Genomic DNA, 7,554 nt, shown 5'->3' with positions numbered 1-7,554 from the left:
AATATAGTTTTGGCTGAAAATGTATAAAAAGAAATACATAGTTTTAGATATTTAGCGTAAAACCTCATTAGATTTAGGAAAACTCGTTAAGTTTATTCCATTTCTTATATTTTGACTAATGCAAAGAGTTGAAAATTTTATTGGGACTAGGGTATGGTATGCCATTACTCATATGTACTAGAAAACATATTTGCACGCACTCGATCACACATTAACATATTCGGCATAGAGTCTGCTTAATACAAACTAACATATTGTAAATGTGAGCTGAAGCCGAGCACCATATTTTCGCAATTAAACCATAGTATATCTATTTATCTTCACCTAATGTTGCCAAGACATCTTATACAATGGAAATTTGTGACCGTAGCATTGGTCTGATTACGTCAGTCAGCGGTTACATCTTCGAGTACGAGTAAAACCCTCATAACTTAAGTAAAATAATAAAATAAAATAATAATATTTTATTCAGTTCTACTTTGCTGCAGAAATTATTATACTTACTTGCGATAAGTATAAATAGATTTGGCGTTCAATGTGTTATTTATTATTAAGCGAATATTGGAAACCAATTTTTAATATACCTGAAAGAAAGAGAAAAATATGTATATAAATATTTGATAAAAATTTGGTATATACATATGTAAAAATACAGCCTTTACATCATATAATATCTTCTAGCTACAAAAACGTTTCTTAAAAGGGCGGTATTTGCTCATATGTACATGATTTCAAAAACCTAAACAGAAACTGGTAATTATATTCTACGACATAATATACTAACAGTTTCAATTTAAATAAAGCCAATTTTATATATTTGCTACTATTTATATTTAAGCGCTCATAAGAGTAATCTTGATAATTCAATCGGGAGCAAAACTCGAACATGCAACTATTTAACCCTAGAACACACACCTAGAAAATATCACGTAAACACACACCCGGGATACGTTTGTACCCGGGACCTTATTTTAAGGTTTTTTTAATGCTTATTCAACCGATTTCTTTGACTTTTTTTTTGAAATGTATATTTTAATATATAACAAGTATTTTGTCTTTTGTTTCAGTAGAATATTCCTTCTGGTTCTAGCGATATGGGCAAATAAAGTCAGGACATGCAACAGTGGATTTTTGTTTTTGCTGTTGTCCTGATAAATGCAAAACAAAATAATATAATATATAATAATATACTTGTAGAGTAACAACGAATACACATTTTTGTTTTCATTTCATTGAAATATTCTACCTGGTTCAAAAGATATGTGCAAAAAGGTCGCCCAAGGTATGGGTACGTAGGTATCAAATACACTGGTATAATTGGTTTTTGTATTTTATGTGCGGCTGCAAGGCTTGTTTTCACACGAGGTGTTGTTATAAATGCTGGCTGTTGATATCTTCATTATTGTTTTGGTGCTCAAAAGTTTAAGAAGTGAAAATAAATGTAACTGAAACTATAAATAACTGGATACGAAATGACTTCAAGAAGAAACGAATATTTATCAAGTGCAGCACATAGAAGGTAAAATAAGCAACAATGTAAACATATACATACTAATTTTTTTTATTATGCAGGCTAACTGAGGAACAGCGAGAATCATATATATGAATCAAATGTAAGTCGTAAGGTACTCAGACAAAATATTATTCTGAAATGTTGTCAATAGAGCAAACATTCAAATGTTTCATGAACGTTGAAATGGCTGATATAATTATGCGCCACACAAATAAGTTAGCTAAAGAAACTTATAATGCTTACAACAATGCGCATGAAAACACAACTCCTAAGTCATGGACGCCTGTGTCAATAACAGAGCTGTATGCATTTTTGACATACTTATTATGACTGGTGCGAACCATAGCAATGGAGAACATGTTCGAGATTTATGGAGCGTCAATAACTATCCTTTATATCGCGCCACAATGGGAGTCAACCGTTTCTGTTCGATATTGCGGTTCCTAAGATTTGACTATAAAAACACTCGTGCAACACGCTTACTAACTGATAAAGCAGCACCGATCAGTGAGTTGTGGACGATGATGAACAATAATCTTGCTGCACATTACAAGCCCAGCTCATGCTTGACGACTGATGAACAATTATTTCCCTACCGTGGACGCACACGGATTACGCAGTGCATACCGACAAAACCTGCTAAATATGGTGTCAAGGTTTGGTGGATTTGCGATGCCACAAATGCATATCCACTGCATGGACAAATATTTACTGGCCAAGCAGAAACTGGTAGGGAAACAAACCAAGGCGAACGAGTGATGAAGGATTTGTCTGCCAAATACCAAGGAAGTGGCCGAAACATTACAATGGACAATTTGTTTACGACCTTGCCAGTTGCGGAACTGCTTCTCACCTGGAAATTCACGATCGTTGGAGCTTTGCGCAAAAACAAATGATATATTTCTCAAGAAATGAAGCAGAACAAAAACAGGACAATTGGTTCAACGACATTTGGCTTCAAAAATAATGTGACAATGTGCTCTTATGTATGTTCCCAAAAAAAATAAAGCAGTAATTTTGCTTTCGACCATGCATAATGATGCTGAAATAGCTGACAGTGAGAAACCTGAAATAATTGAATATTATAATCGTACCAAAGGTGGTGTTTATCGAATGGACCAAATGTTTGCGGAATATCCAACACAAAGACAAACAAAACGATGGCCACTAGCGATGTTCTTCAACATGTTGGATATTACAGCTCTTGCAGCCTACATTGTCTACGATTTGAATAACCCTATGTTGCCTTGGAGAACAAACAACAAGCGTAAGCAGATCCTGCGCAGCTTGGCTGAAGCAGTGTGTATGCCCATTATTGAAGCCAGAGCCATAAATCGTCAAGTGACGCGAATATTTTCGACTAAAATTGCTATTGAAGCATATTTCAACCGACCGGTGGAATCAATGGTGTCAACAGCAGCATCAACATCTGCCGCAGCGCGCACGCCAAAACCTGTGTCCGGCTCTTGCTATTTATGTTACGCACAAGAGGAAAAACGCCGTAGAAAAACCAGAAAGCTGTGCGCCAAATGTAAGAAGCCAATGTGTCTTGAACATTCGGTCACATCAACAAATTGCTCTATTTGCCATGATTTTCCTTAGATATAAGATGCATTTTTATAATTTTTATAATAAAAGTTAATAATATAATGTGTGAAATGAATATTTTAAATTTTTCAAATAATAATATGAGAAATGTTTTTTTTTTGACTATTATGAGAATTTTTACCATTGGGGTACAAACGTATCCCGGGTGTGTGTTTACGTATATAATGTGTTTGGAAGGCTGTAGCTCCTGAACCAATGGTCCGATCTGGTTCAAATTCTGAATTTGAACTCAAAATTAAATAACCTTCCTAGATCCGGAAGGACCATAGAGGTATAGCGGTTCAAAAGTTACAACACTTCAAAGTTGAAAGTGGATACATTTGTACCCGGGTGTGTGTTCTAGGGTTAATTGGAATTGTGAACATATCACCCGCTGAGACCCTATTGACAATCACGCGTTGAAAAACCGCAGTCGCCAAAAGCACAGAGCGTGAAAGAAGAAATCAATAACTTTATCGAACTGCTGCGACAGGGGTGAGGGGAGAGAAAAATTATGATAATAACCAAATGGAAGCAGAATGAGGAAGAATTGTTGAGCTGTGGGCTGAAGGCGACTTTGGCGACTATCAGCTGCAATAACAACAACTGTGTAAAAAGCAATGAACGAAAATATATGTACATATATTCTCTTACATTATAGTATTAGTGTGTGCGCTCACAATGCTTTCAATTCCGTGTTAAACGTGCTGAAGTCAAAATAGCGCTTTAAGTTTAATGTTAGCAGCACGCTACGTGTATATGTGTATTAGGACGCGTGCTACAAGCATATGTTTGGTCAGCGAAAAAGTCCACAAACCGCATGCAACCACTCAACCGCAAAAATGTGTGCATGTTAACCTGGCAAGGTGGTCGTTACGGGCGCAGAAAATGTTGGAGCAATAGCTGGCGTTATGTGAAGTAGACTCCAGCACACAATCATATGTAAGGATGTGCTTATAACGAGGAAGTGGTCGCTTCGCCGGAACAAGTAAAACATTAAGATAAGCAAATATTTTTGTGGTTTTTTCACTTTAGAGGGCACTCTTTGGTCAACGATATGAGTGTGCCGTTGCTGCTCCATTTACTACGATTTTTTTCATTTATCTGTAAATACGTTTTTTACCACGTTATAATAAAAAACGACTGCTGTGTGTGCTGTATATATTAAAGAGGCACATTTTACTAGCGCAACGACACATACTTCTACAACGCAAGGCAGGAAGTTGACAGTGCTCGCCTTTCAGCTCATAAAATGCCTAAATACCTTGGAGAGGCATGAAATGGGCAAGTCAGTTTGTTGAAAAAGTGGGTTCTGTTTAGTATCGCGCCGGTTAATTTTGGCTCACTGTACCTAAACGAGAGAACCAAATTTTTAAGCACACGTATATGCTTAAATTATCGAACTTTATTTTAAAACATATTTTATAAAAATCGGTTCACAAATTGTTCCCCAAATTCACTTTAAAAAATGCTATTTTTTGCAAATTTCTAAATATATTCTAGTGTATTTTCATCTGTTTTGCATTGTACCAAACCAATTATGGATAGATTTTAACGCACATATATTACTTATGAATTATAAAAACCACTAGTAATGTTTTTAATTACTTTGGTTGTTAATGTCTTTGTAAATCTTTAAATAAAATACCTCTTTTTCTGCATTGAGTTCAATAATGCGAAAAACCAAAATTACTGCCTAATTTGAACTGTCAAATTACCGAGAAAGCACGAACAAAAGGAAATAAATTAAACCCACTTAGCAATAAATGTATGAAGTGAACGCGAAAAGGTGTTTGATGCTAAAATACTATGGATGGCGTAGCCGGTGTTGGACCGATCCTTCCTTTTTCCAATAAGGGCGTGAGGGTAGACCCTACCAGATCATCAGATGTATCAGAATAAAATATAGCCTACATATAGGAGCAAAATGCTTGCTTGTACACAAGAAAAATTGTTAAATAATATGTTGTATATAAGTTTTAAAAATTCTACGTTTTTTAAAAGAAAATCAAGTTCAAAACACTGTAGCGCCCTAACCAGATGTACAATGATATGTAGAATAATAAAAAAAGATGAGAACAATAATAGCTGAGCACTAAGACGAAAGTAAGCATAACACAGCACATACCTATATAAATTTTCAAAACTTTGCTTGAACTACTACAACTGTTAAATTCACCACACCGTTCTTTGCAAAACTCTTAATATTGCAATATTATAAATATATAGTAATAAATATACAAAATATTTTTACATTTTATTAATCAGAAAAATGTCTTTAAATTAAAAGCGCTTTAGCAAGTCACCAAAAAAAATGGCAACAAAAATCTGATCGCTTTAACTAAGATTGTTTGTGAAAGCCAAATATTTTCATTGGTAAATTTTTTTCGCACATGAACACTTTTTGTTATATGCTTTCGCTGCGTATGATATTTTCAATAAATTTTCATAACTTTTTTCCAAATTTTTGCATTACATTGTATTTATTTATCGATTTAATTTGCAAAGCAAATCCTCTTGTCGTACAAATAACACACAAATAGTTGTTGTTATTTTTCCTCATTTCACCTTAAAATTGCTGAGTCCGTTGTAGCTTTTCAAAAAAATGTATTGATTGTTAAGCCAGCGGCCAAGAAAAGAAGGAGAAATTAAAAATTATTACCGAAAAATAAATTTAAAAATACAAAACCAAAAACGTGAAAAAACACCAACAAAAAAATTCAAAGTCACTAAAATTTATTATAGAAAGTTTATTCATTAAAATATAATACTGCGTGAAATTTTGCGCAAACAAAAAATTTGGTGAATTTTTTAAGCAAAATATGAATGCAAATGCCAGAAAATAGCAGCACAATAAGTAAAAAACTGTTGCCATGTGAAGCAAATAAATTTAGTGAAATTCCAATGCAACCACGTACACTTACAATTGTTTGACATGTAGCAATAAATTACGAAAAAATTGGAATAAATAATATATATGGAATAAAATTAAAATACGAATAATCAAAAGAAACAATTACTTAAAGTTGACAAGCAACATAAATAGAAAATATTTAATCTGCGCCATGCCAAAATGTGACAAATTAGCGCAGCAGGCCGCCTATAGCCAACAGCTAAATTGCAAAGCTGCCAGCAAAGCGTCAACACACGCATGACTTAGTTGAGCTGCCGGCTAATAAAGCGATTTGTGGCTAAACAATTTAAATACCGCCAACAACGAACACAACCCGGCATCGTGCACTTCGCTGAGCCGCTCGGGAAACTCTGATATACATTTTTTCACTTTTTTAGTGCTCGTAAGGCATGAAATTTTCATAACCAAGGTACAACAAAATCACAAGGAAAGTTAAAATCACACTACAGAGCAAGATGAAAACATAACCGATAAAATCAAGATGAAAGTGTAGTGTAGTTTCTGAGTTAAATCGCGGTCGTTGCCTCAAGAGCTTGCTTTTACAACTCGATCTGGCTTGCTACCCTTTCTTACTTTGAAATAATTTCGTGATATGTGGATTATTATTTTCTCTAGACTCCTACAAATCTTATGCGATGATACTCCGAAACTAAGGAAACTTGGAAGGATACTTGTTTTTAGTCCTTTAAAGACGTTCATTCAAAGTTTAATTTAAAGTATTTCATGGGTACATAGCGCTTTTATTTGGTTCTTTATTAATTAGACCTACATTATTTAGACTGGAACTTGAAGATTTCGGAGTGAAGCTTAAAAATCAGTACGAAGTAGCAAAAAATTAAATAAATAACTTTAATTTCTTAAAATAAAGTAGAGTTAAATTTCTTTAGTTTCCACACCATTTTTGGCATGAATATTTTATAATCTAACAGTTATAACAAAATCATTTACAGATAGTCTTTGACAGTCGGCACTACCTGTCAGAAATTGTAAACCGCAGTACGAAATGAAAATATCTCTAAAGTTTTTCAAGAAGATGACCAAACAATATTTTAATGGCGATATTTATATTCTAAATATCGTAAATATTGCCACACACACTTGCATTCCGCAACTTCTAAGCTCTATCGAAAGTCCCACTATAAGCTTCCAACCCGGCCAATAAATATGAAGAATTTTCAAGAACTCACATAAACTCCAATCTCCCAATCTGTCCTAGCTTAATATCTTATTGTTTCTCAGTTTTACGAGTTCCTGTGAGGTCGAAACTTCTCTGATTGGTACTGAAGAATTTACTGCAAAGGCTTCATTACGTATTAAAAACACAAAAATCTGTTTTTGTTGTAGTTGTAGCATGCCACCGGTAGGCGAATTAAAACGCTAAAACCATATGCAAATTCGCCGTTTTTCGAAACGCAATTTTTTTCATTTTTCAGACTCCAAACTATCTACATATTTACAAGTACATATGCATGCATATATTTGCTGTGCTTTAAAAAAACTTGCGGGATTTTTTGGGTTTCACATTTGCTTTTGCATGCTT

Source organism: Bactrocera tryoni, chromosome 3, assembly GCF_016617805.1.
Source record: "Bactrocera tryoni isolate S06 chromosome 3, CSIRO_BtryS06_freeze2, whole genome shotgun sequence".
In the NCBI taxonomy this organism is placed as follows: domain Eukaryota; kingdom Metazoa; phylum Arthropoda; class Insecta; order Diptera; family Tephritidae; genus Bactrocera; species Bactrocera tryoni.
Note: the sequence above shows the minus strand (reverse complement) of the source record.